Source organism: Protopterus annectens, chromosome 1.part0 (assembly GCF_019279795.1).
Source record: "Protopterus annectens isolate FY-2018-M chromosome 1.part0, PAN1.0, whole genome shotgun sequence".
Classification (NCBI taxonomy): domain Eukaryota; kingdom Metazoa; phylum Chordata; order Ceratodontiformes; family Protopteridae; genus Protopterus; species Protopterus annectens.
This window is the reverse complement of record NC_056725.1, coordinates 896,388,495-896,413,115: the sequence shown is the minus strand read 5'-3', so window position 1 is coordinate 896,413,115 and position 24,621 is coordinate 896,388,495.

Genomic DNA, 24,621 nt, shown 5'->3' with positions numbered 1-24,621 from the left:
ATATTATATGATTGGTAGATATTCAAACCTACATTTTTCATGTTTCAAATAGTATCTAGATAATCCTTCAGGAATACCTGTTTTATTGTAATGCTGTTTCTGAAAAATCACAAACAATACAGTTGGTCTCCAACTCATAAATTACTTGAGACTGCATATAATATAGTTACAAAGCTACATCCCCAGCTGGACTGTTTGTTTCTGTGCCTAGCTTCAACATTTATAACATCTGAATAAAAAGTTGGGCTAATCAACTTCTGTTTTTGCATACTTCACTGTCTAAAATATGAACACAGTGGATATATTATGCAGTTTATACTATGATATCTTTTAGAAATCGGGCCTCTAACTGCTTCTCTGTGCAAGCTTTTGTTCATAACTACAGGCATGAGACAATTAATTCATTCACTGGTCCGGAAGTGCTACTATTTTATTTTATTTTATTTATTTATAATTTATAGAGAGATTTAGAATGTTTGCAGTTTGCTATATTGTGTGCTGCTGGATAGCATGTAGCATGTAAAGTTCACAATCCAGGGACAAATGAATTGTTGTAGTACTTGATGGTCTGGTTAGTCTGAAATAATTTGCACATAGCACAGATGTCCCTCTCTGAAAATCATGAGAGAGTGTGTGTGTGTGTGTGTGTGTGTGTGTGTGTGTGTGTGTGTGTGTGTGTGTGTGTGTGTGTGTGTGTGTGTGCGCATGCATGTGTTTATATATGTCAAGCAAAAGAAACAAATTATTAAAACCCTGTAAAATCTAAACTAGTACAGCATGGTTTTCTCTCCAAGTAGCTTGGGGCAACTATGTCAGAGGAAACTGCATTTAGCTCATAGTTATTCAGTGTTAAGTAGCACACAACAGTGACACGCTATCCTTTGCACAGTACCAGGCTGTAGGATAATATGTGGAACAAAAATGGTTTTATTTTGTTTATTGTTCACATGCCAGTAAGTTCAATGTTCATTTGCCAAAGAATGCCGAATCATTCTTAGGTTTATTTTAGTTCATTGTCTTTCACCTGATGTGATGAATTAAAATACACAAATACTTGCTACTCAGCAGCAGACTGTACGGCTTAGAGAAATGAATGAATGCAAAGTTAAGACTGTATATATATATATATATATATATATATATATATATATAGATAGATATACACACTTTTTTTTATATTTTCTGCTCCTATGGCAGGATGTCCAACTGCAAGGACCACTGTCATTCTTTTCCATCCCTCCTCTAACCAAATAGTTTACTCCAAGCACAGCAGCCACCAGCATAGCCATGCCTGCTGAAGCATTTAGACAATATTTAAGTGGAGACAGAGAGTGAGATCAGTTTTAAGCATCACAACTCTGCATCATGTACTCCTGTCTGCAAGGAGTTTTTAGAAGCTCTATAAGAGCATGTGATGACATATACAAGCACTCATAACCACCATAGCTCTCAACCTTCCATCTCCTAAATGAGTAATACTGTCTCTCACAATGTGGAACAAATGGGCAAAATGTGGAACACCTAACAGCTTACTAAGAACTTAACTAGGAAGGTCATATGATGGTTACAATGTGCTACTTAATACTTACAAAAAGTTCTTATGATGAATAAATATGATTCAGTACTATTTACTATGGACATTGGTTAAAGAATGCATGGCACTGAATGTGTGAGAGACCCTTCTGATATGGAACTTTGAGGAACATTTATTTATTCATTTATTTATTTATTGTCATTTGTTAACCAGGTTGGTCCAACTGAGCCATGGGCCCATTTTCAGTGGAGACCCGAGGAGAAAGGCTCCAGATACACTAGCATTTAATCAAACCATAGCACTACAAAAAGTACAATAGATGAGAAGTAAATTACATAAAGTTGTAATGATAAAACCAATAATATGCAAATGTACACCAGAGCAAAGTAAACAAACTCAATAAACAGCAGGGATATATAGAAGTATTTACAAGAGACAATATATTAAAGTATTGAGTATGAGTGTTAGAAGAGGGACGAAAGAAGCAGAGGAAAAAAAAGAGGGAAATAGGGGGAAGAAAGAGAGAGGTTAGAAGAGAAGAAAGGTAAAATAGGGAAATTGGGAAGAAACAATAATATATCAGGTTGGAGTTTGGCAAGGGCAGGAACAGGCCATTTGTAGGTAAGTGTTTGAGTTTGAGTTTGAATTGGGGTTTTTGGGGGATACCTCTGATTTTCAGTGAAAGGGAGTTCCAGGTGTGAGCAACAGATTATTTATAGAGCGACTTGCTGATATTTTTTGATGGTTTGTATATGCCCAGGAGATGTTCATCAGAAGTATGAAGTTGACGCCAAGGGTTATATTGATGTATGATCTTAGAGATGGAGGGACAGGAGATGGGAATATAGAGAGCTGAGTGTATAATATGCAGTTGTGACAGAAGTAATTGTTTTGGGAATTCAGGCCACTGTAGAGACTTAAGGACAAGGCAGTGGTGTGATTTGTAGGGGAGATTGAAGCAAATCTAGCTACTTTATTGTAAGTTTTCTCTAAGTTTGAGAGCAGTGATGACTGAAAGTTGGTGAGGATAAGGGCTGCATACAGAAGGCAGGGTAATAGGAGAGAAAGGACAAGTGAGGGTTTGGTGGAAGGTGTGAGATATTTATGATTATGGTATAGGAGACCAAGTATCTGGTTGGTCTTTTTTATGCTTTGATTGATATGTATGTCGAATTTTAGTTTTTGTCAATTGTGACACCAAGTAATTTAATATGTGGTTCTGGTTTGATAATGGTGTTGTTAAGGGAGGTTATAGAGAAAGTGAATTTATATTGTGCAAGTTGTTTTGGAAGGAAAAGTAAGACTTTAGTTTTCTTAGGGTTTAGTACAAGTTGATTGTCGGTGAGCCAGGTTTCAATAGAAGCAAAGGTGTCTTGGGTAAGAGTGAGGAGCTGTGGATTGGAAAGGGCAGTGGTAATGAGGGTAGAATCATCAGCATATTGTAACAGAGTGGAGAGTTTAGTAGCTGGGGATAGCATGTTAGTAAAGATATTAAACAAGAGAGGACCGACTATCGATCCTTGGGAGACACCAGTGTTTACAGGAAGAAATGGGGAAGTGACATTTTGCCAATGTATGGATTGTTTTCTATTAGCTAAATAGCTGAGCTGGAGAACCAGTTTATGGTAGGGGAGGAGAGGTGGAGTTCATGAAGTTTGGTTATCAGTTTAGAGTGGGAGACTATCAAATGCTGTGGAGAGGTCAAGGAATAAACAGGACACTAGTAGGTTGTCACGGGCTTCTGTTACTGTTTGTGTGATAGAGAGTAGTGCCGTTAATGTGCTGTGGTGGGGTCTGAAGCCATATTGAGTGGGAGTAAGAAGGTTATTATCAAGCAGGTGTTTAATAAGCTGAGTGTGGACACACTTTTCAAGAATCTTAGAAAGAGGGCATAGTATAGCAATGGGGTGAAAGTTAGATGGATCAGTAGAGTTTCCTCCTTTGTGAAGAGGGATAGTGTAGAAGGATTTCCATAATTTTGGGACAAGAGTTTCAGTAATAGAGTGATTTGTAAAAATATAGACAGGATAAGCAATATAATTAGCAGCAATCTTAAGAAAGTGGGGAGGGAAATTATCTGCAGATGGGGAGCAGGCCTTAAGTTTTTTTTCAGTTGGGATTTGATGAAGGCAGTGGGAACTGGTTGTAGGGAGAATGTATTGGGGGAAGGTGGACTAGGTTGAAAAGGTGGAGAGGAGGCAGTAGTAGTATTATGAGTTAGCTTTTGGAAAGTTTCTATAAAGCAGTTATTTAAAAGAGCTGCAGTCTCAGTGGCAGTGTTGAGAGGGAAAAGGCTGGATGTTGGAGGGTTGCCAGGGTAGTGTATTTTATTGATTGTAGACCAGAATATTTTGGTATTTCTGTGTTGTTCACTTTGGTTGGAGGCAAAGAAAGTTTTTTTATCTTTGATGACTATTTTTTTACACAAGTTACTGAGTTCTTTGTAACTCTATGGTGAGGAGTTTTGTTTCTGACCCAAGTTTTCCAAGCAGTATCACTTTGATGCATGGTAAAGTGTGTTTGCTTAGTTAACCAGAGGGCACAGTTTGATTTTACCCTGATTTTTCTGGAAGGTGCCATAGAGTTCAACACATCTATGAATAATTTGTTGAAAGAAGTTACACCATCATTGAGGGAGAGGTTATTTAGGAAGGACCAATTTATGTTGGAAAGGGTGGAGTTGAACATATCTGGGTTGAATTTAGAAAGATTGCGAGACTCTATAAAGGTGTGTATTAGGAGAGTGTTGGGAGTATCTATGTATAAAGATGGGGGAGTGGCCAGTTAGAAAGGTTGGTAGAGTGCCAGGGTTGTGGTAAAGATTTGTATTAGAAGTAAGGATCCAGTCTATTATGGATCCTGAGGTAGAGTTTTTATTGTTCCGGGTGGGGGAGGATATTAGTTGGGGGAAGCCATACAAGTTAAGGCTGTGAGAAGGGGACGAGGAAGAAAGTGGGGCTCAGTCAATATTCACATCACAAAGGATATTGGTTTTGTATGGAACATTTTGGGTGAGCCGGGAAAGGAAATTTTCAAGAATAGGGATGTTGTCACCAGGGGGATGTAAATGGATACAATGGCTATTTTCTTATTAGGATTGAGATGACTGCTGACCATTAGTATTTCTGCAGGAGTGAAGATAGGACAAGGGGCTGAGAGAGGAGAGAGTGTAAGTTGGTTAGAGTAGATGATGGCCACACCTCCACCTCTTTTATTTATTCGATCTGCACGGAAGATGTATACTTTTTGAGACCCAAAATGAGGAACAATCCTTGTAATGAGATACACTTGAGAGGTATGAATCTACACATGACACATTGATGTCCACCATCCTATCTGCGAGCACATATGCATTGCAAGGAACTAACACTGTTCTACAGTTACTGTTGCAGAGCAGCATTGTCCTGCGAAATGCGCTCCTCTCATGATAGGCAAACTATCAATCATCTGTTCAAACTTATCTCCCCAACAGCCTGCCTTACAGCTTCTCATGTCTTTTTTATGTCACTAGTCAATCATGGCTAAGCAGCATGGCAGGCAGATAAATGTCCCTTCACAAGTGAGCTGGTAAAAATGCAAAGTTATTGCTAAAGTTTGTCTATTTGCATGTCTTTCAAGAAATGTCTCTGTAACTATGTGTCAATCTGTTTATATCCATATAGCTATGAGTCTAGTGTCTGTCTATCAACCTGTCTATTAGTCTGTCTATTTAGTTATATCTGTGAAGATATATGACTTTGTATGTGTCTTTATTTATGGGCTATTTATCTATCTGTCTGCCTGCTTTATAGGCTATGCAGTTTTCTATCTGTTTACATCTAGCTGCCATGTGTTTATGTAATGATGTGAAGTGTTGCATTTGCATCACATGTACCTTTTGGATTTGTGCCCAAAAAGTTCAACCTTGTTGTCATCAGACCATAACACATTTTCTCACATGCTTTTGGGAGACTTGATGCATTGTTTTGCAAATTTTATCTGGGCCTGGATGTTTTTTCTGTGTAAGAAAAGGCTTCCGTCTTGCAACCCTACCCCATAGTCCAGACTTATGGAGAATACGGGAGATTGTCGTCATATGTAGTACACAACCAGTACTTGCCAGAAATTCCTGCAGCTCCTTCAGTGTTGCTGTAGGTCTCTTGGCAGCCACCCTGACCAGTTTTTGTCTTGTCTTTTTATCAATTTTGGAGGGACGTCTAGTACTTTGCAAGGTCACTGCTGTCCAATATTTTCTCCACTTTTTGATGACTGTTTTCATTGTGTTCCATGGTGTATCCAATGCTGTGGAAAATTTTTTGTACCTTTCTCCTGACTGATACTTTTCAAAAATGTGATCCGTTTGAATCTTTGTAAGCTCTCTGCGAACCATGTTTTTTGCTGTAGCAGGCAACTGTTAAGAAAATCCTACTAGGACAGCTGAACTTTATTTGGGGTTAATCAGAGTCTCTTTAATTGATGGCAGGTGTGTACCCAAGCAGACAATGCTGTAATTAAATCAAAATGTGTTTCAACAAAGTATTAGTTTAAGGGTGTGCACACTTATGCAGCCAGCTTATTGTATGTTTTTTATTTTTTATATTTTTTCCCTAACAGATTTTTTTTTTAATTGAATTGTACAAGTTCTAGGTCACATTAAAGGTGGGAAAAGTTTTGAAATGATTTATTTTGGTCTCATTTTTTTATATCACAAAAACCTGGCATTTTAACAGGGGTGTGTACACTTTTTATATTATATGTGTGTGTGTATATATATATATATATATATATATATATATATATATATATATATATATATATACACACACACACACACACACACACACACACACACACACACACACACACACACACACACACACACACATATATATATATATATGAGTATGTGTGTGTTGGTGCATGTGTACAGTATTGTTAACATTCTAAATACACAATACAGGTACTATAACAATAAGAAAAACCTAGATTGTGTGATGTGTTAAGTTTTTGTTATAATAACTAGGATTAGCTCTTGAGGCAGTTAATTTGATTTATTCCTAAAACAAAGCCAACAGAGTAATAAGCATGACTAAGTTATAAAATAACTATACCCCAATATCCATGTTTGCCCGAGTTATACAAGCAGGACTTTTTGTGTCCTGTGTTTACAGTTCTGATATTTCTGACATTTCCATCTGTTTTCTGTTAAATCTGCACATTATATGATACTTACCCTGTAGAAAATTCTCAATAATTGGTTAGGGGGCAAACTGTAGTTGAGATGTCACACTGAAGAGAATGTTATTGGCTATATTACAGACGTTTGGTTAAGTTCTGTGTTCAGTCATACAATTGTGTTGGTGCAGTTGGTTCAACTGACACAGTTGGAAGCAGGCAATACTATGTAAGTGCAACATAAAGCTGTACTGTTTTGAAACTGGTGTGCTTTTGTTGGTTACAAGTCAGCCAAGCCAGTAAAGTACTCAAACAGTGTAATGACCAGAAGCTGTGAATCACTGCATTAATCAGAAGCTGCATTATTCATTATTACTTTTGATAAGATTCTACACTTTTGCTCCATAGTAATGTGACCTCAGATGTACTTATATAAATTGCAGGGAGTGGGTAGTAATTTTTTCAACATTTGGAGGTGCAGCAAACAAACAAAAAAAAGATGTTTGGATTGATCTATGCTCCAGCAATGTTTGCAAGGTAATTTATAACAGAATGGAATGCGATTGTCTGAGTCTCACTAACTGGTGTTTACTAAAAAGCTGCTGTTACTCTTGACCTACGATATACTGATGAATATTCTCATGATGGGAAACACAGAGGATTATGATATAGTCTCTGATCTAGGATATTATGTATTCAAGTCATCAATGTCAGCAAATTTGCCTCAACAAGGCTACTCCCACATAATGGCAATATATCTGTGCATATTCCTTTTACATGTTCCAGTCATGTCCTTTAATGAAAACATGACACCATGCAACCTTAGAACCATAAATGACAGCCATTTATCCTGGTTTTTAGTTGCAAAGAAACCAAGACTATATAAGGTCATCATAAATATCACACTTTCATATGGGTGTCATGGTGGTAATATCTTCACCTCTCTGATTCAGTTTTTAGGGTTTAATCCTTATACTAAATGATTGTGCAGAGCTTGGATGTTATCTTCTTGTCTGAGTGGGTTTGTCTCCTAGCATTCTTGTTTCAGACCCCTCCCTCCATCAAAAAGGAAATAAATGGTTGAAAGTAAGCATACTGGGTGACTATATGGGTCTACTTCGTATTACCAAATTCTTGCTTACCTGAAAATTACATTCATAAGACGAATTCTCCGAAAACGTATTTTAACAAACACCCAGATCACTGAAGTTGTACTATGGGAAACAAACCACTTGGCCAACATGAAAAAAAAATTAACCAAAGCAAATCAAACCCAACCAAGTGGGGGGGGGGCTTTGTCCCCCACCCCCCTAATTAAACATACCACCTCTGAGATTGCATTATAGTGGGGAAATGGGCAAAGTTCACCATGGTGGCCAAGTGGTTTGTTTCCCAGATTACAACATTGGTAATCCTGGTGTTTGTTAAAATAAGTTTTTATTTTATTTTATTTATTTTACATTTGTTGACCGGGCTAGTCCAACTGGATACATGTCCATTTTCAGTGGAGGAAAATATACAAAAACATTCTATAACATTTAGATTTTACATTTGTAGCAATAGACATTTTAAAAACACCATTGTGAGACAATGCAAGGAAAACAAAATTAGGCAATGGCATTTGTATATAGTAATAGTTCTAGAGTTAGCAAAGATAAGAATAAGACAGAAACAAAAGGTTAATAGGATTATAGATCAAAAGTAATTCTCAGGGAAGAGAGTGCAAAGACTAAGGAGGAGGGTTAGTTATAATAAAATGATCAGAAGTAGAGATTTATGGTAGAAAATAAAATTTTGTTAGTGTTAGGTAATAAGTAAAAGAAAAAGGTTAGTCAGAGTTGATGTAAGCTCTTGCCTGTAACACTATATATAACTACAGTTCTGGTGTCTATATTATTGCTTGCTACACACCTTTGACTTGTAAAAGTGCATTTGTTCATATTGATGTTAACATGCATCATCTTATCATAGTCATAACATAGGTGTTGCTTGAAACATGTTTTTTTTTTCTTAAATGTCAAACTGGGATTAATATACATATATAGTCTTTATAATATTAGAACTATTTTATATTATATGCTCGACAAACTTCTTGGTCGAAATGAAGAAATACAAGCTGAAAAACTTAGCAGTTTTCTGATGAAGTTATTTTAATTAAAATAAGAACAAAAGCTCTCAAGTAACTTTTAGCTTGAGTTTCTTCATTTCGACCAAGAAGTTTGTTGAGTATATTTTTCTGTAGTTTCTTCTTTTGGCAGTCTTGGAGTTCATATTTTATATTATACAATATTTATTATTAATATTAAAAAAAACATGGATCGTTCAGCCGAACCAGCATGCCTGTTGTAAATCAAGCATATACAGATAGAAAAAAGTTCAGCTGCTGATGTACCATACAGTGGCACAACTTTTTTATTGACATATTTATCTATTCCTAGATTCATAGGCTGTTACTAGGCTAATGACCTGGGGGGAGCAGGGGGGCTTTCTAAGCCTATTCAAGTTTTCCTTAAAGAATAATGATGTCCTGTATCTAAACAGGACATTGAGGGCCAGGTATTAATAAGCAACCTCTGTCCATAAGCGACATGGGTGATGGGCCTGGTACAAATTTCCTATTCCTCATCCACTGGTCTAGGCTGCATGTAAACTGGGTAATAAATTTACTCAGCTTCACATGGATGGGAAGCCTCTTCCATAGGAGGGGAAGTGTCTGGGACACATATTTATTTCTCCAGAATGTTCATATTAAGTCATAGACAAAATTCAGGTCCTTAGACCTTGTATTGCTGGTACCCTTTAACTTACAAGTATGTAGGTGATTCATAAGTGTGGGGTTTACATGTCTTGTAAGCCAGGCACCCCTCGGCAATCTATAGGAGGTTGAGTAGAGGAAATGGGCTTTAAGGTGCTCTGCATAAGGCACATGTGTTGTGCCTTTTTTTTTTTTTTTTTTGTAAGGAACCTCTGAGGTTGCACTACTTAATGCATATGCCTGGTCAGGCACATACCAAAGGAGGAACATTGTACTCCGTGATTGGTCTGATAAGGGCAGAGTACAGTGGGATAATGACCTCTTTGGACCTAGATGTTATGCCCTTACGTATAAGTTGAATAAATTGATAAAAACAGCAAAATAAGCACAAAAAAGAAAGAAAAACAAACTCCAAAAATGTGTTTAGTCAAACACAGACCATCAAAACACATCAAAAAACAGCCATAACACTAGAAATACGCTGAGTGCTTTCATTCTTTATTGTCACATAGAACTTCCTCAGACTAAATGTATTCTAAAACACATATTCATCCTTAAAAATCTTTAAATAAAACCACATGATACTTTTAACTGGACAGCACAGTGGTGTAGCGGTCAGTGCTGTCACTTCCAGCAAGCTGTTATCTAGTTTGGTTCTCGGCAAGGTTGCCTTCTGTGTGGAGTCTGCATGACCTCCCTGTGTTCATGTGGGTTTCCCTCTGGGTGCTCCAGTTTTTTCCCACATTCCAAAGACATGCAGGAGGTGTATTGGATACTCTAAATTGGTCCTAGGTGTAGGTGTGTGTGTGTGTGTGTGTGTGTGTGTGTGTGTGTGTGTGTGTGTGTGTGTGGTGCACCCTCTGAAGAGTGCATCAGGCTAGTGACCTGATCATGTAAAAACCTGTACCTTCTACAGAATCGAGTGCTAAAGGGTGCTTGTTGCCTGATGTGCTGAATACATGGGAGTGGATCCAGGATAACTTTAACCAATCAAAACATTAGTTAACTTTTAAAGTCACAGTTACTTAAAGTTAATCATAAATAGCTACATATTATAAAACACACACACACACACACACACACACACACACACACACACACACACACACACACACACATATATATATATATATACACACACACACACACATATATATATATATATATATATATATATATATATATATATATAAAATGACAAAATTATCAAACTATAAATACTTAATCACACCAATAAAAATACATTATATTTATGGCTTCATTTAAACCTGGAACTTTATCTACATCTAATAAAATCTGCCAACCTGTTTCCTTTCTTTCAGCATATTACTTAAATCTGCACCCCTACTGATATCTGACAAACTATTGATCACAAAAACTTCAATTTTTTTGAAAAAATGGCACATAGAAGCATATCTTACTAATGCAGTATTCATATCCTGATTTTTATTTGTAATAGCCAAGACATGTCCGTATATACATTTTGCTAGAGTTCTATTAGTCTTCCTGACATAGAATGCCAGACAAGAAATACACGCTGCACAATAATAAACATTTTAATGTGCAGGTATACCTATTTTAACACTTCAAATTTTACATGAATGCTTCAATACTATATAGTTAGTATTAGAGATATACCTGCAAAGCTTACAACTGTGACCATTATACATGCCATATGGTCAATTAAAACTGCTGCTAAAACTACATCTGTGTTTATTAAAATAACTTGATAAATTGGAACATTTTTGTAAGTAAATATATGGTTATCACCTATAATATTAGACTAATCCTTATTATCTAATACCATGCTCCAATTATTGTTAACAATCTCCTTAATATTAATAACATCTCTACATATAGGGTGTGCAAAGGCACTTGTAAAGTTCTTATTCTGTATCTTTTTATCCATAAACTTATAACCCTTTAAAATAATAGGATAAAATAGAACACTCCATTTATTTTTAATTTCTTCAATTTTTTTTTTGTAATTTGGTTTTATAATTACCAAGATTTTTCAAATAAATCAATTAACTAAATAATTTTTTCTAAAAATAAAAAATAGTGTCATTATTTGTTAAATGACTAAGTTGAATAAACTACCCTCCAACAGTATTCCACTTCATAAAAGTGGGATGCATACAAGAATAATGTAAGTAACTGTTAACAAATGCACATTTATGATTTATTGATCGATTGATTAAAAGCTCTTCCCAAGTGCCATTCCATATAAAAATTAAGTCATCTGTGTAATGTCTATAGAATGAAACATAACTATACAAAGGATTTTTAATACATTTTAATAAGTATCTCACTTTTCCACCATGCCCTTAACAGGTTAGCAAAAAGGGTGCCATAGCTATATCTTTTTTGTTGCTGCTAAATGTTATTTTGAAACATAAATAAATTATTAGCTAAGACTAAATCTAACAATAAACATAAAGTATTAATTTGGCTAGTGTGTAAAGTGATATATTTATATAAATATAGCCACACAAAATCTATATCAGCATCCCGGGGGATGCAGGTATGTAATGAAACAACATCAACAGAAGCATAGTTTCATTTCAAAGAAACTAATACATCTATAATATATCCAAATAGACCCAAGAATCTTGTAAAAAAAATGAGTTCTGCACTACAGGATTAAGTATGGAATACAAATATGTTGCAATATTTTCAGTTTTACAATGGTGGGTGGAGATAAAAGGACGGAATGGAAGACTAACAACATCATTGTAAATTTTAGGAATTACAAAAATGACTCTAAATTTAGGAAAGCCACTTTTTAAAACAAAATCAATCATCTGTAATCCAATATAACCTTGATATAATAGATCTAATAAGCATTTACTGACAATTTCAAATTTTCTAACATTATATATTGAGGAGTTATCTTATAGTAAACAGTATCCAATAATGTATCAAGTATGCATTTATTATAATAATCACTATCCATCAAAATTATACTGTTAACTTTATCGACTTTCAGAATTCCTAACTGCTTATTATTAGTCAAATTTATTAAAGCTTTATATTCATTACTGTTCAAATTAAACTTTTTAGCGACATTTTTCCTATTAGATAAGTATTTAAAATGTTGTATAAAAGCTTCTGAAAAAACAGGAAGAGTGTTCAAAAGACTAGGGTTATATGTACTACATTTACGAAATATATTGGTCTAGATGATGTAAACCTCTTCACAACATGTAAAATATATTCTAAATTTAACTTTCTCACATACAACTTAATGTCACCAATAAACTGAACAAAATTAATCTGTAGAGCAGCAATAAAGGTGAAACATTTATCAAAAAGGTTACATTTATCCAAAGATAACATGTATGAACTCAAGTTGAATATTGGACAACTTAATTCCTTTCTTGTCGCCTCTCCGCCTCATTTTTTTTTTTGTCAACCTCTGGATCTGTTTAGCATTGCAGTCTGTTGATTGGACCTGCTCAGCTTCAAATGAAAAGAATTATCAACTTCTAGACTGGAATTTGAATTAGGAGTTTAACCTTCTAAATTGTGTGGCTGTGCATTTAGCTGTGGAAAATTCGAATCAAAATTAGAACTAGTTATTATTTGTAGTTACCCCAGACAACAAAGGCATAATTGATGAGTTTGTATGTTCAGATACCTTAGATGGACCATTTGAACAATTCTTTGAAAAGGGTATAAGTAAAAGGTAAGTAGAATTCTGTGAATAACTATCTGCATCCCTTTTAGTTTTTTTCTGCTTATGCACAATGATAGTGATTACATGTCTGTTGATCTTAGCAGGAATGGTATGATACAATGTAGCCCAATGACATAATGAATGGTGCTGTCTAATAGTGGTAACTATCTCAACAATAGCTTTCTGTAATTATTCAATTTTAGCTGCACTGAAGTCCACAAGTATTGTTGAATAACTCTACAAGCATATGATAAATGGCATCTTGCTGTGTGATATCATTAGGGAATCTGTATACATGTGACCCTTTCAGCACCTGTTGAATGTGTATAGCATGTTCTAAATAATTTGCATATTGAAGACTTTTTAATTTCATAATATTAGATTCTAACTCATAAATGAGTGACTTACATGTCAGTTCTGAAGTATTTCCACCATCTGAACATAGTCCAAAATGAGAACTAGTTGTAAAACTAGATAATGGACTGGTACTCTTAAATAAGAGTTTCCACAATATTGGATTTTGAGAGTCCAGGAAATGATTCAGCTGTAAGCATCCAATCCAATGACCCACAAGGAGAAGCATTATCCAAATGGCTAGAATGTACTATATAACAATGCATAAGTTTGTCAAGAGTTAACTAAGTCTTAGCCAGTAAATCTGCAAAGAACTGGCTAAAAGCATGTAATTCAGTAGGGATGGTATGTACAGTTAAGTCCAAATTATCATCGTATGTTGAATAAGCAATGGCCGTAGTAGCTAATGATGCCATGGTTGCTGAGAGATACGCTGTAAACGTAAGACCAATAAACTAATAAAAACAGTGCAATAAGCACAGAAACAAGACAAAAGAACTCCAAAAATGTGCTTAGTCAAACATAGACCATCAAAAGGTCTCAAAAACAGCCACAATACTAGAAATATAGTCAGCGCTTCCATTCTTTATTATCAAATAGAACTTCATTAGACCAAATATATTCTAAAACACATACTCATCCTTAAATACCTTTAAATAAAACCATTAGACCAAATGCATTCTAAAGCACATACTCATCTTTAAATACCTTTAAATAAAACCACACGATAACCTTAACCAATCAAAACTTAGTTCATTTTAATTAAGTATTAAGTAATAAATATTTGTCCGATATTATAGGTGATACTTACTTACAAAAAATGTGTGAATTTATCTAGTTATTTTAATAAACATAGATGTAGTTTTTGCAGCAGTTTTAATGGACCACATTGCACATATAAATGCCACTGTTTCAGGCTTTGCAGGTATATCTCTAACACTAGCTCTATAGTATTGAAGCATTCAGGTAAAATTTGAAGTGTTACCAACAGGTACACCTGCAGATCAAAACATGTTTATCTTACAGTGTGTACTTCTCGTATAGCATTCTATGTTGGCTAATAAACTAATAGAACTCTAGCAGAATGTATATACAAACATCTCTTGACTATTAAAAATAAAAATAAGGATATAAATAATGCATAAGCCAGACATTCTTCTATGTGCTATTTTTTAAAGATTTGAATTTTATTTTGATTAATAGTTTTCAGATATCAGTAAGGGTGTAGATTTAAGTAATATGCTTGAAAGTAAGGAAACACATTGGCAGATTTTATTAGATGCAGATAAAGTTCCAGGTTTAAATTAAACCATCAATATACAATGTTTTTAGTGGTGTTATTAATTTTTTTATAGTTTAATTGATAATTTTGGCATTATATATATTTTTTAATAACATGCAGCTATTTATGTATCACTTTAAGTAATGGATTTAAAATTAACTAATGTTTTGATTGGTTAAGGTTATCATGTGTTTTTGTAAAGGTATTTAAGGATGAGTATGTGTTTTATAATACATTTGGTCTAAGGAAGTGCTATTTGATAATACAGAATGAAAGTACTTATGTATAAGTTGCACAACATAAAAGAATTTCCTCGGCACTGTGACCACCTGGTGGTAAAAGTTAAGGCTAGTGTCTACGTGTGTACCCAGATTGCTGACCACTTGGTCATATCTTAGGGCTATATTATCATCATGGTAATTAGCCAGGATGGTTGGCTTCATAAAGGGTACAATTATGCATTTCTTAGCATTGAGTTTAAGACCATAACTATAGCATCATTTATTAATCAGAGACAGACATTCTTAAAGAATGCTAGTGTCTGCAGGGAAGTTGATGATAACCCCTGATTTGCAATTATCTGCAAACTTAGCCAGCCATAAGCCTTCAGCATTTGCTTTCATGTCAGAGAAATAGATGCCAAAAAGGAGCCTGCCCAGTACCAATTCCTGTGGGACTCCACTAGTGACTTGCATCTTGATGGAGGTGATTTCACCTATTTTGTCCACCTGGGTCCTATCAGTGAGCCATTTGGATATCTAGCAGGTGATAAAAGGGTTTATACCTTGAATAGTGAGCTTGTCTATAATACCTGATTGGGGTTTTGTATCAAAAGCCTTGGCCAGGTCAAGGTAAGCTGTGTGCACAGTTTTACCTTCATACAATGCCTTGTTGACCCTTTTAAAAAGTCCACCAGCTTTAATAGGCATTTCCTTCCTTTAACAAAGCTGAACTGTGATGGGTCCAGTATTTGCAGGTTACCTGTGTCCTCATTTATCATTATGATTCTTTCCATGGCCTTATATATGAGGCTGGTAAGACTTATGTGACTATAGTTACCCAGATCAGTGGTTGGACCTCTTTAATGCAGGTGAATGACTGTAGCCATCAACTATTATATGGTCACAAAGCCTGACTAAAGGCTTCAGGTGAAAAGTCATTCAAGTTCATAGGTTCATAGGTGTTTACTAGGCTAACAACCACAAAGGCATTTTTAAGCCTAGCCATGCATCTGAAATCTCTGACAAGTTATGATACCCTTGATAAGAGAGGTGAACCATTTACAGGTTACCTGTGTCCATTAGAGACATAAGTGCCAAACCAGGAATGATTTCTGATTTCTCATCCAGTTGTCCAAGTTGCACTTGAATTTGGTTAGGGAGGAACTGTGCTTCACATGGATGGGAAGCTTGTTACATAGCTCAGGTAGTCTCTGGGATACATACCTATCTTTCTAGTAGGTCCTATTTATATCACCGGTAAGGTGTTTTTAGAACAGTAAGGGTAATTGTGGTGCTGTTTGTTTTGTGGATATGCAGGAGGTCCATCAGATTGGGATCTGACAATGCCCTGTATGCCAGGCACAGATCTCCCCTCAAACTCCTGTAGGAGACAGAATACAGGGATAGGGCCTTGAAATGGTCTACATAGGACATTTTACTTACACCCTGTATTCCTTTAGTGATGAACCTCCGTGGGCATTCCAATTGTTGGATATGCCTGGTGAGGTACATACCAAGGAGGCATTGTACTTGACAGGTCTGATGAATGCTAAATACAGTGGAACAATGACTTCCTTGGACTTAGATACTATACCTTAGTTTATAAGTTGAGCAACATAGAATGATTTCCTCATCACTGTAGACACATGATGGCCAAAGGCTAGATTACTATCGATGCGTTTCCCTAAGACCCTGACAACTGGGTCATTTCTAAGGGTGTGTTGTCAGTATGATAGTTACCAGGATGAATGGCTTCCCAAAGGATACTATTATGCATTTCTTGCCAATTAGTTTTAGTCCATGGCTCTGACACCAATTGTTTGTCTGTGTCAGCCCCTCCTGGATAACATTTGTGTCAGTGTAAGATTCAATGACAACTCCTAATTTGCAATCATATGCAAATTTAGTCAGCAGAGACTACTGACATTGGTCTTGACTTCTGAGATGCAAATTGACCTTGACTTCTGAGAAGTAAATGCCAAAAAGGAGAGGCCCAAGGACTGATCCCTGAAGGATTCCACTTGTGACTGACCTCTTGGTAGAGGTGGACTCCCCATTTCTAACTTCCGCTCTGTCTGTGAGCCAGTTGTCTATCCTCCGGGTGACATACAGCTTTGTACCTAAACTCCTGAATTTGTCAAAAATGCCCATGTAGGGTACTGTGTCAAATGCCTTGCCATGTCAAGGTAGGTAGTGTGAACCATTTTGCCTTCATCCATTGCTTTGGTGACCTTCTGAAAGTACTCCATCAGTTTGAGCAGGTATGATTTGCCCAGAGAGCTCGTATTTCATGCTATTTATTAAACATCTGGTGATGTTATCTGGGCCCATCAATGCAGTGTTTTTGGCGTTAGAAAGTGCATTGATGACCTGTTCCCTAGTAATGGTTGGGGGGATTGTGCTATTGGTATTTCCTTTGGAATATCGGTGGGGGGGGGGGTTTGAACTGAACCTGTTAACCAAAAAGTTGGCAATGTCCTCTGGTTCAGTGTGGGTGATGCCGTTTAAAAATATTTCTGCACATTGGGTTGTGGATTTTCTCTGTGGTTATGGATATAAATGTAGAAAGCTTTGCGGTTATCCTTTGTCTGCTAAGCTATTTTTGTTTTCAAATTTAGCCTTTGTAGTATTAATTAACCTGCTTAGCTACCTGTTAAGATTGGTCATTTTTTTAATAACATGGCTTTGTTCCTCCTACCCTTGGCCCCAGTTTTTTTTCTTTTGCTGTATCATTTGATTAATACTGTGATTCCAACAGGTGGCTTGTCTTTTGAGGTTGTTTTATTCTTAATAAAAGTGGGCACAACTCACTCTATACAGCTATTAATATGGCTGTACATAGATTTTGTAAATAGATCAGTGGATGCTATCAGGTTTACTGCATTTCAGGGTGCTTGGAATTCAGCCAATGTGTTGCTTAATAGAAAGAGGTTACACATAGAATAGTGGCTAAAGGTTTTTGGTTTCACTGGATGCTTAGATTTAATTTTTTTTCAAGTAATACTGACTTATGATCAAATCTGATGAGAGAAGATATTACACTGGGTGAGGAACATCGGTCCCTTATGTTTGTGAGTACAAGATCAAGGATGTTTGTATGCATGGTAGGTGAATGGACTAATGGTTCCAGGATGTTGGCATTAACAAAGGGGGGAATTTAATAAAACCTACAAGTTTTTTTTTTCCATGTAGGCATTGTGCCACACTGCTAACACAGGTGTGAACATTTTTAGGTCCAGGGAGCACTGCTGAGCGGCTCACATGAGCACGCCATCACAGAAACTTCCATGGCATAAAAATCACCTAATAAGCAGGTGCATTTCATGCAAATAAGGCAGATAGAGAGACTCAGCAAGCAGATAGGCAGACCTGCAGACCCCGAGTCAGTGTCCATAGTGTGCATGGAAAAATTCCAGGTACAAGACTGTGAAAAGACAAAAGGGGTGTAAAATGCAGATAGATGGACTGAAATGGCATAGCACACACATATGCGAGTGAAACTATCCTCTGTGTGACTCAAACATTACATTAAATATATTAAAATAGATATTTTTTGTAATAATCTGGGCATGTTTAAGTGTCACGCCTCTGTGCGCAAACATGCTATATATATATATATATATATATATATATATATATATATATATATATATATATATATATATATATATATATATATAAATATATTACAGAGCCGTGCATGCAGTATTTACAATGGTGCGTTGGTGCTGTTGCTAACATGGCAGGGCTTGGAAGCATGTAGTATCCAGGGTGTGAGCAGGGAACCCTATGCAAATGAGGTGGAGGAGTTACTGAATAGAATAATGGGGTAACTGTGTCTGCAGATCCCTTCCTTCTAGGCAGACAACCAAGTTGGCGTCCACAGAAGAGGCAGCTGACATCAAGAGAGGGTCACTAACTTCTGAGCTGATTGTAGCTCAGCTTTTCCGTTAGCGCACCATGCCTCTATGCTCAGCGTGCAAGTTGGGGTGGGGGTGTAAACTGTTTTCTATCCTTTGTTTAACTAAAAGGTACGTGTTTCACCATGTTTGCATGGTATGCTGCTGTGCTGACTGTGGAAGTCTTGGGGTGTTCACTAATTTCTCAGCTTTGTTTAGCTACAGGACAGCATGTTTCAGCATGTTCGCATGCATGCAGCTGTGCTGAGAGTATCTAAAAGGCCAATGATGTATTAATTACTGCTGATCCTTGTTTAACTTAAACTAGGACCATTAAATGAAGTTAATGATATACTAGGCAGGTGCAATGCATCATAGGTAGCCAATCATGCAGGCAGAACCTACAGTAGAGCACTATAAAGTATGCATGCATGCTACACTTTGATTTTCCTCCATAGTCTGCACAATTGGACTACAGACTTGGGAATTTTAACTTATAGAATGCTAGGTGCTGCTGCCGGTCTGCTACATCTGTATATACTAGATGCTGATGGCAATGCTGCTGCTGCTGACAATAGGCCTAGGCAGAGAATGAGAAGAGTGTTCAGGCCCAGGGTAACCTTCAAAAAGCTACATGAGCTGGAGATTGTAGAGCACTACAAGGTGGACAGGCACATACTACAAGAACTGACTTAGCTCTGCCACCTTCAACTCTGACCCAGAGCCAACAGAGATGAACCCATCCCAGTGGAAACAAAGGTATGTGTAGCCCTTAGGATAATAGCAACAATTACCTTCCAAAGACCAATTGGGGGCATAAATACTGTGCTCTATAGTGTATAAGCTTAGATAGGTAGGGGTTCTAATCTCATGCCAGCCCATTTGGTGTTTGTGTTTGTGTGTGTGTGTGTGTGTGTGTGTGTGTGTGTGTGTGTGTGTGTGTGTGTGTGTGTGTGTGTGTGTGTGTTCACCCCTGCAAAACAATGGACATGCCCTCATGGGCTATTCACCTGTAATGGTTATGCACCTTTTGGGCTTGTAACTTGCGGCTGACCTTCAAACTGCCCTGTTCTACAAAGCCTGATGATGTCAGCCACATTGAGGCTACCAGCTGACAGTGTAACGTCAGACATAAGCTGCGGTACATGCAAAAAGTACTGAGGTCAATAGTGTATAGCACTAGATAGGTATGGGTTCTAATCTCACTCCAGGCCATCAGATGTGTGCATATCCAAATGGTGTACTGCATGTATCATAAAGACGACATAGTTAGGGTGTTGGTTTATTTTATATGTAGCGGGTGATGTGGCACCCCCTCCAAATGAATGACTGCAACAAAGCTTTCTGATATCAACCAGCATTATATGTTCTAAATGGAATTTACCAGCAGACATGAGGTGCGCTTCATGCATCACGCACTGTGATCTGTAGTGTGTACCACTACATAGATATGTGTGCTAATGTATGTACAGTCAACTGGCACTATGTGTGTGCCTCGGGGTGTCATGTATGCAGTGAGTGGTAGTGGTGCTAGACCGAATGTAGCCATGTTTGTGTGTGAGGCTGGTACAGCATTATATATCATGTAATGGAGCCATAGGATATGTGAACCTAACTAGCATAATGGCCATTCAGCCCTCACAATAAGAGACATCTGTTTACCCCTTAGTACAGGTTCAGCACATATTGTCCCAGTCCAAGAGTGACTCAGGCAGATGCCATGTGTTGAGATGATGGTGGTACAGCCAATCAAACAGATGGCATGTGCTAAGGTACACTGAGGCGCTCTGTGTACCAGTAGGCAGGGTCTGTTTTAAGGGTGTGTTAATGTCTGCTAGGCAAATGTCTCCAACAAGCATGTAGTACTTATGTCACATAGTAAGTTAATATCCATTGAGTGAGTTAGCCATCTACTATGCTTCCTACAGATAGGCAGCATATGCACTCCAGCAGGGTCACACCTTGCCCTGTATGCAAGGCCCAGATCACCTCTGAGTAGAATATATGCCACAGGTGTCAATGACACCCATTGCAGACGAACAGCAGTGAGGACATACTGAAGATGTGTAGCAGCCTTTTGAGGGCACATGCTGTTGTGTGCAAGTGCCAGTACAGCTTGGTAATGTACATCAACAAATGGCTGTTGGAGTCAGATATTGGCATGCTGAGGGAAGAGTATGTGGAGAATATGAGTATGTCACCTACTGGTGACAGTGGCCTCACCTATGCCATATGACTTTTGCCATACCACTGCAGAGACATGGTGATCTGAGGCACATTAGGTGTACACCTGTGTGGCCAGGTCTGTGTGCCCACATTTCAACCCTGGGCATGTACATAGGGTCTATAGTAGAACATCAAAGTTTCAAAAATTCGAATGTTCTAATATCGACCCCTATTCAGCAAAAGCTGAAAGTATTGAAGCAACAGAAAAACACATTTTTTCCTAGGGAAAGAATTCAGTTGTCCATTTCTGTTGCTTTGGTATTTTAAGCACTGTGGTGGAAAGTTACGGGTCAGGTTCAGGTAAGTGTGCGATTGAGTGTGGGTTAGGTTAGTTAGGTTAGGGTGCGGGTTAGGTATGTGTGCGATTGTGTGGATGTGAGGGTTAGGGTGGGTTAGATGAGTTAGGGGTAGGGCACGGGTTACGTATGTGTGCGATTGTGTGGATGTGAGGGTTAGGGCGGGTTAGGTGAGTTAGGGTTAGGGCATGGGTCAAGTAAGTGTGCGATTGTGTGGATGAGAGGGTTAGGGTGGGGTAGGTGAGTTAGGGTTAGGGCATGGGTGAGGTGAGGGTGTGATAGTAACGGACCTTAGGGTTAGGGTTTGGGTTAAGGTAAGTGGATAGTTAGTGGTGTATGTATAGTTTAGTGTAGGTTTAGGTGTAAGATTTTAGGTGTATGTGTGTAGATTATTGTTTGTTTGGTGTGCTTGTGTTGTGTGTATGTGTTTTGGAACAGCAAATTTTTTCCCTAGTAAAAAAAAAAATTCGCTGTTCTGTATGTTCGATGTTTTCAGGCATCCTTGAATAGGGGTTGATTTTAGAACATTCAAAGTTTTGAAACTTTGATGTTCTAATATAGACCCTGTACATCAGATGTTTTCACTTAACTGGAACATAGGTCTACCTGATGGTAAGGATACTGCAAATATATTCACTCTGTGATTATGGCCATTAGTATGTCACCAGGTATGTGTTTGCAATACTCTCCTGCAGGATACTGATATGATACAGATACTCTATGAGTGTTCAAAATTAGCAGGCAGCAGCCAACAGTGTTAGCCACAGTCATTCAGTACTCACCTATACTATGGTCACATGTAGTTCAATCAGTATAGGAACCAGGACTGTGCCCTGTTGATCACTGCTGCATACAGATGAGCTATTGGAGTCTGATGCCCCCATGTTGCTCATGTCTGCCATCAATGGGCAATGTAGTGAGCACTACAATGACAGTACTGTGGATACCTATGTGGGTGCTTTGTACATGTTACCTGGATGGATGGTATAGTCAGAAGGCCTGGCTCAGTCTAAGGATTGTACGGCCTGCTGTACCCTCATCCATGTCCCTGCTGACTGCCCCAGAAATGTCCACCATGTGTTAGAGTCACACACCCCCTGTCACACATCCAAAGTGTGTTCACTGTGTGTACACCACAGATATGTGTGCTGACAGGTCCATAATGATTGCCCCTACAGGCATACAGTTATGGATAGTTACATAAAGAGTTGTATAGTTATGCTGGTCAGTGGATGTACCACCTCTGTGCAAGGGAAGAGCAGGTGCTATAGTCCAATCAGCTGGTGTGCAGATAGTGGTGTCTGTATGAATGCAAAGGTTAACCAGTGGTGCTACTAATCAATGTCAGATCATAGGTGGGTGTCAGCCTGGAATGTTAGCATGTGCAAAAGATGCTGTGTGCCTTCTATTGTGTGGCTAGTTACAAACTGCTCTGCTGGTGGCTATGGGGCAGGTTGTAGGACTGTCATGTGTCATGTTGTGGGGACTAGGCAGTCTACATGATGCAGATAGTGTGTGAGTGAAGGTTAGCTATGGGTACAGACCCATCATATGTGGCATCATGATGTCTGTGGTCAGCAACTATCAGAGCCTGTCCTTTGGTGTTACTCATGTCACTACACTATGTGTACTGGTCCTGATTTGTGCATGTGGCAACAGGTGTCACATACTGTGTCTACACAACATCACAACATGACAATAATAACTTATGTTGGCCAACTGTTTGAACTGGACATAGGATATTTGTAGATTGGTACACTCCATCACCAAAGCTTGTAGATGTGCAAGTTCTGAAAACATAGGTGACGTATCAAGGGTAGAGGACCTTATCACAACTTATGAATGCATGGATATGCTGACTCTGTCAATGTACTTGTTAGACTGTCATACACATATGAACCTATGGAGACATGCACATATACTGTTGTACCTTGCTGATGTCATATTTCTGCTGTGCTGCCATGCCATCCTGTGCCACCTGTGTGTCTATAGGTTATCCCCTGAGATTCCTGGAACAGAAACATACACAGGTCCATGACATACCTGTCATTGTGTAACAATACTGCATGTTCGACATCATACAACATAAGGTACACAAAAGTATGTTGCATACTCATGACATATGCCAGCATACAGTATATGTTGTTGACTATTACAAGAGCAATGGCAACACAAGTCTGCAGTACACATGCACATGTCAAGTAATATAGTTACTCTGTGCCTCAGACACATAGCTTCATATCCCTGCAGCAATGGGAAGGATGACAGGGATGTGGCACAGGTATCATCACATGCACAGAGTGTGTTGTGGGGTTGCTGGAGGTCTAGACTGGCCCAAACAGTTGACAGCATGTATGTGAGTCAGGCAGGGGAGTGGGTTAGTTGGAGCATGGAGAGGTGCCATGACTCTAGGTAACCTGCATGTGACAGTGGTGTGTGAGTGTGTCTGTGTGTGTACACAGTCAAGCTCAGTAGTAGCCCTTCACAAATGTATGTGGGACAGCTTTGGACCATTCAAGTTAGAGTTGACAGTACACCATCTCAAGCCATGAACATTGGAACTGGCTCTGCCACGAGTTGCACTGGAATCACCTTGCCCAAGTTCAAACGCAGTGGTAGTACCTGACGGTGACTGCTGTCTGCTGGGACTGTGTCCCTCACTGGACTGCCCAAGACTATGAGCCCAAGGCCTGCCATATCATGGTGTGGACAGCCCACTCCCCTCTATAGCACTGGATGTACGGCCACTACGGGAGTGTAACTGTGCTTAGCCATGTGGACTTTCAGCAGATGGTGTTGCTGCCTACAGCCACAGGTTTGACACCTTACTCCAACCACACTTTCCAGCACAGATAATGTGCGGACCAAGACAGACACTGTCTTAGGCCATCATCAGTCCATTGCATCAGTGAACTGATCCAGGCTATCCCCAATGCAGTGGAGGCAGTCACAGATGTCAGACTGTGCTGCATCCATAACTCTAAGCATACCTCTGGTGTTTCATTCAGAAAGTGCCTGTGCCTCCATGATGGCCGAAACATGCAATGAGTAACTCATGATGTGACACCTGCAACAGGTGTTGGATGCACAGCAATCCTGCTATGATCACCCCTGTCATTCCACCTGTGTGGGACCGCACCAGATCTCTGGCTATGGCAAGTGTCTACACACACTGAAGCCATAGTTGCCACACTGCCTTGTTCAATGTCACCACCTACTGA